Source organism: Gymnodraco acuticeps, unplaced genomic scaffold, assembly GCF_902827175.1.
Source record: "Gymnodraco acuticeps unplaced genomic scaffold, fGymAcu1.1, whole genome shotgun sequence".
Classification (NCBI taxonomy): Eukaryota; Metazoa; Chordata; class Actinopteri; order Perciformes; family Bathydraconidae; genus Gymnodraco; species Gymnodraco acuticeps.
Window position 1 is genome coordinate 133,841 of NW_022991753.1, and position 12,155 is coordinate 145,995.

The window sequence follows — 12,155 nt, forward strand, 5'->3', positions numbered from 1 at the left end:
TAGAGAAGTTAGCAAAGCAGGTGAAAGAGAGCGAGTACCATCTCACGTGGCCAGGCCGAGCATCTTCAAGGGATCACATCTGAAATCAGAAGGCCAAGCAGTTGCTTAAAGCTAAATAGACAGAGAGCACAGAGTGGGTCCGCTCATATGGTCTTAATGTGAACCATCCATCTGTGAATCCACTGTCCTCACAATCGCTTCCTTTTGTCTTTTTACTAATTCATGCTCATTTTGTCTTTTATTGTGCCAAGAACTAATTCTAAGAAGAGTGAATGGATAAAGCAGAAAGTGTGAGAAATGATGTGTCCTTTTAACCTTGTGTTGTGTTCGAAAGCTGTTACCGTTCATCGTGTTCGCCGGTCAATTTTGACCCATGATTTATTTCAGTCCAAAACACAACAAAACAATTACTATCATCCAATATTGTTTTAACTACATCATAACTAAATTATTATGCATCCATAACCGTACAATCCTGTTGTAATTGAATGTTATGGCCCAAAACACATTACACCACATATTGCACACGTGCATGTGTGTGTTCAGGTTCAAGTGTTATGGCCCGTCCACACGGCGGCGTGCGTTGAAGCTTCAGCGCTTCTGCCCAGCGCCATATAGATAGAAGAGTTGCGACATCTCCGTTCACTCCAATGGACCAGTTTTTTTTACAGCAATGGCGGATCGTGGAGCCTTCAATAGTTCCCCGGAAGTTAGCTTCTCTCTATATGGCGCTGCTTCTGCCCATTCGCTTTGAATGGGGTGACGTCACACTTTGCCGAACTGCATTGTGGGAGCGTTGCTTCGCTTTGCTCGCTTCAAAAGTTGAGCAATGATCAACTTTTGAAGCTTCGGCGGAAGCGTCAGCCAATCAAATCATTTGCCAGTACAAGCTCTAGCCAATCAAAGCTACAGGAAGGATATCATGAAACCTTCAGATACAAAAAACTTGAAACGGGTCACGGCTCACGGGAGACCCAAACACAACATTAGAGTTTTAAATACAGGATATAATATGGTTGATGTTTTTGCCCACTTATCCTTAAAACATGTAAGAAAGTTGAACATGTCAGGCAGAGAACACCATCAGCGTGTACAGCTGGGCTCTAACCCGAAAATGTCCACTTGACTAGCTTCTGTTTTATTTAAGCAGTGCGGCTGTGGAGCTGGGAGTCGGAAGCAGAGCACTGAGAGAGAAACAGTTTGGACATTGTGTTGTGTTGCTTTGAATTATTTAGTCTTGCTTTAACGTGGCACACGTGACCTAACCCAGTCATACCCAGCTAATCACGATGTATCATCATCACCATCTCTGCCTCCCTTTGCTCTTTTCTTTCATCCCTTTTACTGCATTCCTGCATCTTCTTGACTAAGATGTTCAAATGCAAAGGTTCAGAGATGAAAGCTGTGAAGCATTTCTTGAGGTGATGGGTGGTGTGTGAAAGAAAGAAAGAAATACGGTGATTTAGACTTATGCAGCAATTTAAGGGGACACTGTGAAGTGAAGTGTTTTGATTTGTATTATCGGTGTTTGGACATAATGATAATGGCTCTTGTAGACAGGGATGGAAATTAGTTTTCAGTCAGATTGATATTTGTATTTTGCTTGAACCGTTTACAACTTATTTTTGTCTCTTGAATAAAGCAGGAACAAATTAATCACTGATATATTTAATATTGCAAACAGCCGACGCAACATTAGCATTTATTTGGAATCTTGTTTCTGGACACATTGCAATTAAGTCCAATATCCAATCTACTTAAAAAAATATCTCAACAACTTCAATTTGGAAGAATAAGGATAAAGGAAGGAAGCAATGAAGGAAGGAAATAAGCAACACAAGTTGTAAAATGAGGAATAAATACAAGGAAATAGGAAAAAAGGTTTTGGAAATTCTGAATATTTAAATTATAGCACATTAAGGTACATTTGTATGTGACAAAGTGTTAGCTGTATAGAAATGAATAACTAAATGTGTATTACCAACTACAATCAATTACATTTTGCTGATTTATTTTGTATTATGCTGAATATCAATGTTATGATCAGAGTTCAAAATGCAAAACAAATGAAATCAAGGAAAACAATTAGTTTGAATTGTAAAATGTAAAGATCACCTATTATGCTATATTAACTTTTCCATGGCTTTTATACGTGTCCCCTCTGTGAAAAGAGCTTCAGTAAGTTTCAGGGAAAAAGATTCTCTCTCTTTTTGTCCTGATCCATTTATATAAAAACCTGTCAGAAAATGAGCTGATCAGATTTTTTTCACTTTGTGATGTAACAATGCTTTTTTGGCTTGTGTAACCGTATCACCTGAATTTCCTCCTACAGCACCATTGTGTTTTTTTAAACCAATCATCTCGCAGAGAGGCGTGGCCAGCAGCAGCTCATTTGCATTCAAAGACACATAATCATCACACAGAGGGGTTTATGGGATGCTACAATGATCTGTTTGGTGTTTCGAGCCAAACACTTCAGAGACATGTTCTGTATATATCTGAGACCTATAATATATTGATGAAAAACAGTATAATAGGGGACTTTAATGAAAACTGAGGACTTATTACATATATTCCACAAACTAATCAAAGGACAATATATGAAGCAGGATTCATATGGACCTTTGAAAAAGACAACTGCTGGGTTACAATAGGCTACACAATTATGTAACCGTATGCTATTGTCTGCCATGTTGCTTTTAATGTTGCTGCTGCAAGAAATCAAGGGACTTCATTCATTTCTTTTTTAATAAAGGATGGTCCATTGTGCCTAATGCTAAAGGATATAAAAAAGGAAGCATTGAAGCACATTTCCTTGTCATTTAGATCAGATTATCATGGCTGACACGTTTGAACATTGCTACTGCAGTTGAGGAGTGCTATGTCGGAAAAAGACTCAGGTGATTGCTTGCGACAAATTTGTTATTATTGTTTACATCATAGCTGCTCTAAATAATTACATTTACAGCATTCTGAAGAGTGGCATTTTGATCCTTCAAAAAGATCTAGATTCTTAAAAGCCACACATTTTAAAAGATTTATAATATGGGGAGAGATGAAATCCTCTTTAATGGTCACACATGCAGAGCACACAGCACACAGTGAAATGTGTTCTCTGCTTTTAACCCATCCTAGTGCCAGGAGTCTAGTACTAGGAGCATGAGCAGCTATTGCACAGCGCCCGGGGAGCAATGGGAGTGAGGGGGAAAGGGGGGTGTCCGGTGCCTTGCTCAAGGGCACCACGGCAGGGCAGGAGGTGAACTGGGACCTCTCCAAGTAGCAGTCCACACTCCATTTTTAGATCTGGTCGGGGACTTGAACCGGCGACCCTACGGCTCACAGTCCAATCCCCTACTGACTGAGCCACTCCCGGACTCTGAGATAATTACTGATGCTATTGTGTATGCAAAGTACGTCATTCCATGTTAATATGTTCAAATACAACTGCATGCAACATTAATGCTCATCAAAATGTAATGTCCATAATGACATTGTAGTTCAAGCGGAGGCTGAAATCAAACTGCATGTGACTTGTTAAGGATTAAGTCTAAGTAGATACAAGAAAAAACAGGCAACATGCAAAACTTCCCACTTGTTATTTAAACGACGCCTACCAGTCTTCATCTAAATGCAATCAATCCCTTCCCCAAGGCTGTGGAAATGCAGATACAAATTATACTTAACTGTGCTCGGCTGCCACTCCAAAAAAGGAGATGATCCTCTCTGGGTTCCCGCTGACGGGAGGAGCTTTGGAGGGCAGTTCGGAGCGCTCCTGACACCCTGACCCATATGTCTCGCGCCTGAAGGCATCATCAAAGCCGACGGTAGTGTTGTGAGATGTGTTGAGTGCTGCAGGCTGACATAAGAGAGGTTTTTCCTATTCAGAGTGTGGAGGAAGAGCCTCATTTGTTGATATTTCTAAGTGTGTAGAGATGAGTGAGTATGCAGAGTGTATGTGTTTATAGCAACAGAGCAACCACACTTCTCAAGGATAGGAGGACACATATTCCAAAGGGATCCTGAATGATAATAAATGTCCATTGTCACGATCTTAGTTTTATGTCACGGTTTAGTTTGGTCTGTCTTGTCATGGTTTTATTTTGCAATTCTGTTCTCCCTGTGTCTTGTCTTCCTCCCTGTCGTTAGTTTCCCTGGTGTGTCTGATTGTCTGATTGTGTTCACCTGTTGCCCTTGTGTTTCTCCTTCCCTGCCCGGCTGTTTCTCGTCTCGTGATTACCCCTCCCTGTATTTGGTCTCGTCCCTTCCTGTGTTCAGTGTTGGTTCATTATTTGTCGTTCATGTCCCAGTCACCTTTTGTTTGGATGCTACCCTCGTACCTGTTCATGGATTCTTGTTTTACCTCGTGCCTCGTACCTGTTCATGGATTCTTGTTTTGTTCAGCTTTTGTTAAATAAAGCTCGCCTTTTGTTTCCTTTTGAAACCTGCTTCCTCCTCAATCTGCATTTGGGTCCTATTTTTTTCCCCAACCCTGACATCCATGTCCCCCAGTGGGGGATATCTGTAGGAATCTATAAAGATATATATAAACTAAACTAAGAGATCAGGATGGAGCGTGCTGCCCTGTGCTACATCATAGTTATGGGGGAGCCAAACATTCGCAGAATACAGACCCAGCTGATGCTTTATTGCCTGGGAACACAGCCAGCTTTAAGAATGTGCTGACGTGAATTTAGGCAGTTAAATATGCTGAATAATGTGGATAATTCACTCAATGTCCCATTCCTGTCTTGGCCCTTAGTCAAAGTGCTCCATCCTCTGCTGCTCACTCAACCCATTTTCTCCAAACTCCAACAAATATGGGAGCTTATTCAGTGGCCCTACTGGATTGAAAATTGCAGTTTTTATACTTTCCCAGCCGTTTTGGGTCCTCCATGAAGGTAACTGCTCATGTGTAAGCCCCCCGAGAACTACCTACCTTTAATGGTCTGCGATCCCACTGCCCATATGGACAATGACAAGTGAACATCAAAATATATTTCCACTGTTGCATATGTGCTAAGTAAAGCATGGATTCACTGTTGTTGGTTTGACCATGTATTCTTTTTTTGTTGTTACGACGGTTGTATGTTTTACTACAGGCTTTTCACAAAATTATAACATCTCAGCGTAGTTTTGATGTTTTCAGAATTTTTGAAATTAAGTCCGACAATATTCCGACACTTAGCTAAAGCATCAAAAAAGAGCCGCAGCCATTCCCCTCTGGGCACAGGGCATATGCTCTATGGTTAGCGTTGATACAAAACAATACTGTAATAAAAAAAATGCTGGTGCTTCATTGGCTCAGGTTTTTCTTCGTGTGGTGGTAGTATCTATTCTGAAATATGAGCTCAGTGCAAAAACTGTACTTTTTTTCATATTCTTGTGAAGGAAAAAATGAAATATCGCCTCATGATGCTCCAAAACACAACACAAACTCTGTACATCCAAGATTTGGATGTACAGGGCTGCCTCTAGTGCCACTAGTATTTTTAATGGGAATATGGGAGGAAGATTGTTCTGTTATGAAGAGCTAAACAATATGTGCAGGAAGTCACTTTTTGTGTCCCGAGTCAAATCTAAACTCCATGATGACTTACTTTGTAGAAACGTAACTGATTTGCATAACATACTTAATTTACTTCAATAAAGTTACAAATGTTTAAGCCTAAAGCAAGATATTTTTCATAATCTAGCCAAGCACTTATGTATGAAATGGGATGTTAACTACGTGCCAGAGTCTTACAGACTCCCCTGTGCGTTGTGAAATTACACTAAAGTTGTATCCAAGTCATGCTAAGGAGTCCTGACCAAGAGACGATATGTGAGGATTTGGAGTAAGAACATGTTGGCTAACTCCTGATGCAGTTTTAAAAACGATGGCAAGGATTTTGGTTCAGTAGAATTTACAGTAAAGTAGAGTAACTCCATACCTCAATAGTCCCTGTACTGAAACACCCTCTGTCATCGCCTGTGCTGCTACAGCTCTCCGCAACCCACTCATATAATCTGATGGCCTTTTTGTGTCGAGCCATTCATTCCTAATCTGCTCTGCCGGGGCCACACTGAGCTCGGCAGCACTGCTTTAGTTAAAAGAAGGATTTTTGCTCTTTTCCCCCCCTCACTCTCTCTCTGCCTCTCGCGCTTTGTGGATATTATAATGAGTGAGGCATTATCAGGGCACAGAGGTAAAGTAGATTAACGTGACATCTAAAGCAAAAAATGACCCTGCTCATTGACAGAGCTTGTGTTAAGTGAAGAGCAGAGTTTAGTCATGGGTCACAGAACATGACTCGTGATAAAAATGTTTTTGTTTTACAGCGCGAGGGGCCACTTTCTATGGAGGACGGAACATGACTTAAGTATAAATAAATAAATGTATGAAGAAATACAGGAATAAATAAATAAATACGTAAATTAATAAATAAATACAGGAATAAATAAATACAGGAATAAATAAATGACGAAATAAATACAGAAATAAATAAATGTTGAAATGAATACACAAATAAATAAATAAAAGAATAAATGCATACATAAATGCATAAATAAATATGGAAATAAATACATCAATGTATAAATAAATAAATAAAAGTCGAAAATAAAACAGAACACACGTTATTATATATCTTTCATTTATTTCTACATTTACGCAACATACATTTATTTATTTATGTATTTATGTGTCCGTATGCTAATGAGGTGGGCGGTCCTAACCTCAGTCTGAAGCAGGATTGGTTACAGGAGGGTGTGATCATTTCTGGCAGAGGGCTCTACTACTAACGCCTGGATAACCGCGCTGATTCGAATGCAGGAGCTTTACTGTTTAGCCCTTATCTTTATACATCCATGGTTTATCCACAGTTGTAAGGTTTATTTATGGATATTGATTTAAGAGCCATTGGAGATCATTTACGATCATTAGCGGACCATTTAGAGAACGGAGAACCAAAAGATTATGTCCAGTTTCGTGTGGAACGATGTATAGAGGACTTGGCTCAGCTCGACATGATGTGACTTGCCACAAATCTATTGCTTCTGCCTGGCTCCAACAATTGGCGAATCCTGCTTCAGACTGAGGTTAGGACCGCCCACCTCATTAGCATACGGACACATAAATACATAAATAAATAAATGTATGTCGCGTAAATGTAGAAATAAATGAAAGATATATAATAATAACGTGTGTTCTGTTTTATTTTCGACATTTATTTATTTATACATTGATGTATTTATTTCCATATTTATTTATGCATTTATTCTTTTATTTATTTATTTGTGTATTCATTTCAACATTTATTTATTTCTGTATTTATTTCGTCATTTATTTATTCCTGTATTTATTTATTTATTTACGTATTTATTTATTTATTCCTGTATTTATGTACGTAATTTATTTATTCCTGTATTTCTTCATACATTTATTTATTTATACTTAAGTCATGTTCCGTCCTCCATAACTTTCGGAGTCATGCTATGGTGCACTGATAGGCTTCTGAAAAGTTTACATGGCTTTAATGACTTGTGAATAATGCACACGCTGCCTTTCAGATGTGCAAAATGGGGCATTAATACAATCTCACGCCACACATAATATGTGGCCTGCAGGTTTTAGGATTACACACGCACATATAGAATAACTGTTAGGTTGTGTGACCCATTAAAGCACATGGTGTGTCTCTTGTTGTAGAGGATGGTGATACCACACTTTGATCTCATTCATAAAAACATGAGCTGAAATAGACATGCCCTTAGGTGTTGCGGCTACATTGAACCATTAGAGTTGCTAAAATAAAAAATAGTTTGGTTAAACATTTATTGAAATTCCCTGCATGTAATTTGATATACAAAACGCTGGAAAGATGTCCAAAACATTAACATTCGAGATGTGAAATGTAAGAGGTAAAGTTGTGGAAGTTTCCAAACGGAATGAACCTTTGAGATTTGGCTTGTAGTAAAAAGGAGAGAGGTTCCTGCCAGGATGGATGTGTTTAAAGGTCAGGTTTTCAGGCAACATCACATTTTTCTACATTCATGACAGACACGGTTAATTCAGATCACCTTTTCCTCTGTTTCTTCCTTCTTTATTCTTCATAACTTACTTTTATCTGTCAATGTTTCTCCCACCATCTTACTTTAAAAAAAAAAGCTCCATCCTATGCTCCTCACACCTGATGCAGATTTTAAAACATATCTAAATGAGAAATTCTTTGCTTATTATTAGCCCCAAATTATTTACAATTGATACAGGATACTGTTTGTTGATTAGCAATCTGAAATCACCTTTCCTAGAGCCAGGCCACTAAAGCTAAAATGCTTTGTCAATCCAAAAGTAGATTACTGTTAATGTAATTCTTCTTATTCACAATGCTAAGCCATTTTGTTTAGATTTAAAATGCAAGGCCGGTCCTTTGCCAGCTCATTACACATTGTTATATATATATAGGATCGCAAATAGCATTTCTGGCGTAGTCAATATTGGTAATTTATAAGATAAGCCAAACCTCCCATGTGACTTTGATTAATGACTTTTTTCATTTTCATTAATGACTTTGCAAAACACATTACTTCCGTTGAAGTTTCATCACAAAGAATCCAGTCCATCAAAAATATTATGTAACTCTGTACGCCAGTCTCTTGTTGTGTTAAATATAATGAATAATGCTTGATAACTACATTTAAATATTTATATAATTAAAAGTTAATAAAAGTTCACCCCCTGTGTTATGTCTGATTTTTACTTCCTGTCTCTGTGTTTTCCCTCCTGTTTGATTACCTGATTCTGTTCACCTGTTGTGTTTTGACTTCCTTAGCTGTGTCTTGTCCTTGTGATTAGTTCTTCATGTATTTAAGTTCTGGTTTTCTGTTCATTGTCCCATTGAGACGGTTGTTATATTTTACGTGCAGAGATTTGTTGCTTTTATTTTTCCTTGCCTGTTTACATGCAATGAAAGATATTTAGTTGTTTGAATCTTGTATTTGGTTCGACACTGCTCTGCCTCCAGTCCTGACATAACAAAAGCTAATTTATTGGGTGTTTTCTTGTTGTAGACCCAAAGTCACTGGTGGCTTCACAACTTCACTAATTGTCAGTGATTCCACCAGGTGTATATAGAAATGGTGGCTGATTATAGTTTATGTGAATTACTCATTCATGTCCAGGTCCTTCTCATTCCTCATTACATATGCTGTCATAACAAAACAGCTCAATGACAGCAAGTAATAATGTAAAAGAACCGCTTTAATTAGAGCTCATCTTACTTTTCTACATATCGACTCAAGATCAACACGGACATGCACTACATGTGCTACGCGGATGAGGTTATTATGTAGGTCTTGTATTGCTGTATAGTATTACATGAGTGACATCATAAAGTACAATGTATGGTTGTAAAAAGACAGCATGTGATGGATACACAACATGCACATGAGATTGTGTGCATCATACTGTTTTTTGGATGCATGCAGGGATTTGCGTTTTTTGATGTCTGCAAGAGAGTGAAAGACAGACAGAACATGACAGGGACAATCATAGTGGCAGGAAACACTGGCAAAAAAAGAAATGTTGAAACACACAGACTGAATGGTGGGTGCAGGGAATATGAAATGTTGGGCCCGTGGCAATGTGTCTGCTCTGTCGATCTGATTTGGGTGACATTGTGTGACAGGAAGCTGGCAGAGGAGCTTCGATACTGGAGGTCACGATGGAAGTTACTGGCACATACTCATGCACAAACAAACATTCACATCTCAGTGAGAAGTCAGAAACTTCTTCTAGTTTTCACTTCTTATAAACCCTCAAACAACTAACTGGAGTTCAGACTAGCATAATGTTGGTTTTAACCCTTAAAATAAGCATGTGCACTAAAGCAAACTACTTACGTTGGATTATGAATTTCCTAAAATGTTCGCTGACGATGAGAGCCAAATCCTAACCACTAAACCACCAAGGACTTGTTTGTACACAATCAAACACATCATTCTGATTATGTTAAATGTTTTTTAATTGAAGTGAGGTTGATATTGGAAATACTTTGTAATGGTTTGATATGTAGTCATTAACTTTGAGTCGATTGAGAAAAGTTCTGACACATACTGTCGATATACAGTATGTGTTTTGTATCATGACTACTTGATACACACACTACACACTACACACTACTACTTACTTAGAATTGGAGGCCAACAGTTTAAGTACTTCTGTAAACGTGTATTGTTAATCAAGAGTTTTCCCATCGGAGGAAACTGCAATGAAGTGAACATAATAATAAACATGCATTTCATGTGTGAGCAGTGGGTTTCTATGTTAAAAGTGCACTTACTATTTCCCTTCTCATCCAGGCCAATGGTTTTTCCTCCCATGAGATTAAGAGTACATTCAGTTATTTTTAGTTAGGGAAAAGCTCATCTGCTGTTCCCTAGGTGAGAGGCCTGCTCATCTGATCCCATCAAGCAGTGTATACATCCCCTACTGTCTTAGCCCACTGTCTGTATCTTATTGTCATGCTTTCCTTTTTTCTTGGATTATAAACATGTTTTACAAATGTGTAAATTGGTTTCTTCCTGTCCTCCATTTCTGATTTACTAATAATCACTTTCATCCATCAGTTGATTAGTAGAGAAAAGAAGAGAAGTGGTTTCGCCCCCACATCAAAACATGGTGAACCACCAGTCTAGCCTGAAATGCAGGAATCCTGTCAGACAGGTTGACAGGTGTAACCCTCGGCTGACTATGTCATTATTAATTAGCATTTCAATCATAACCCATATTTCAAGTCTTAGTCACTCAAATATCAGCTAACATAAAGAACATTCCTTAATAAAAATCAAAAGACAGAGACACACAATACATTGGAAAGTCTGACAAAAACATCACATTACCTTTTAAATTTAAAGTTGAACTCAATGAACTAAACACATAAAAACATCAGTATTCAATGTAGGGAAGCCAGGAGCTATTTTATGAAAAAGGACGGCCAAGTTAGTCCTTTCTACCATGAGCAGCACGCATGCGCTAATTTTAATTTAGCTGCCTTCATGAACACTTTGTAGAATCCGATTTTCGATACTCAAACATGAAAGTCAAAATATGTGTGTTTTAAAAATGAATGAGGCAGGTCATTCATATTCAATTAACACTGTAAGTGTTCAACACATCTGAACATCTTTCACATCAAGCTACTTTGCATTCGGCTTCTAAAGTACATTATTAATATATATATATATATATATATATATATATATATATATATATATATATAGGCCAATTAAAAGAAAATCAAGTAGTAGCCTATACTACTTATGGAAAATGTCAACCCACATTGTTTATACTTAACATACTAACAATATTTCCTTATTTCTACATAATGTAAAGCCACCAGTGGAGGAAGAAGTACTCAGATATTTTACCTAAGTAAATAATACAATGTAAAAATGCTGTGTTACATGATAAAGTCCTTCATTCATAATCTTACTTAAAGGTGGGGTAGGTAAGTTTCAGAAACCGGCTCGAGATACACTTTTTGTTATACAATATTCCATGGAATGCTCTTAACATCCCGATAGCAATGAATATCTTAAGACAAAAAATACTTTGACAAAAAATCCATAAAAGGATAGGAAGCCGTAGTACTGTAAAAAGCACGACCGATCATTTTAGCCAGCCCGGCTAAAATAATTGGATGGCCTACCTGCCTGTCAGCCTTCCATCTGTGCACAAACTTATCTCGTGCCCTCATTGGTCATGTGCGCGTTCGTGTGTGTTGGAGGAGGGGCTCTGTAAGGAAGTAGCAGATTTGTTCCGGCTGTGTATTTTCAAATTCTAGCGCACTCGAGCTGGTTTCTCCAAAATGACATACCCCACCTAAAAAAATAAGTAAAAGTAAAAAAGTATTGGCATCAAAATATATTTAATCTATCAAAAGTAAAAGTAGCCTACTTATTGTGCTTAATGTCCCATTTCAGAATAATATATCACATTACTGGATCATTCTTTTTTTTTTTGCATTAATGTGTTTATTGTCATGGATGTTTTACCTATATCTATAACGCATTTTTTATTTCGTAGTTTATTTATATTTTAAATTTGTTATTTATCTGAATCTGTGAAGTAACTAGCAACTAATTTTGTCAAATTAATGTAGAGTGAAAAGTACAGT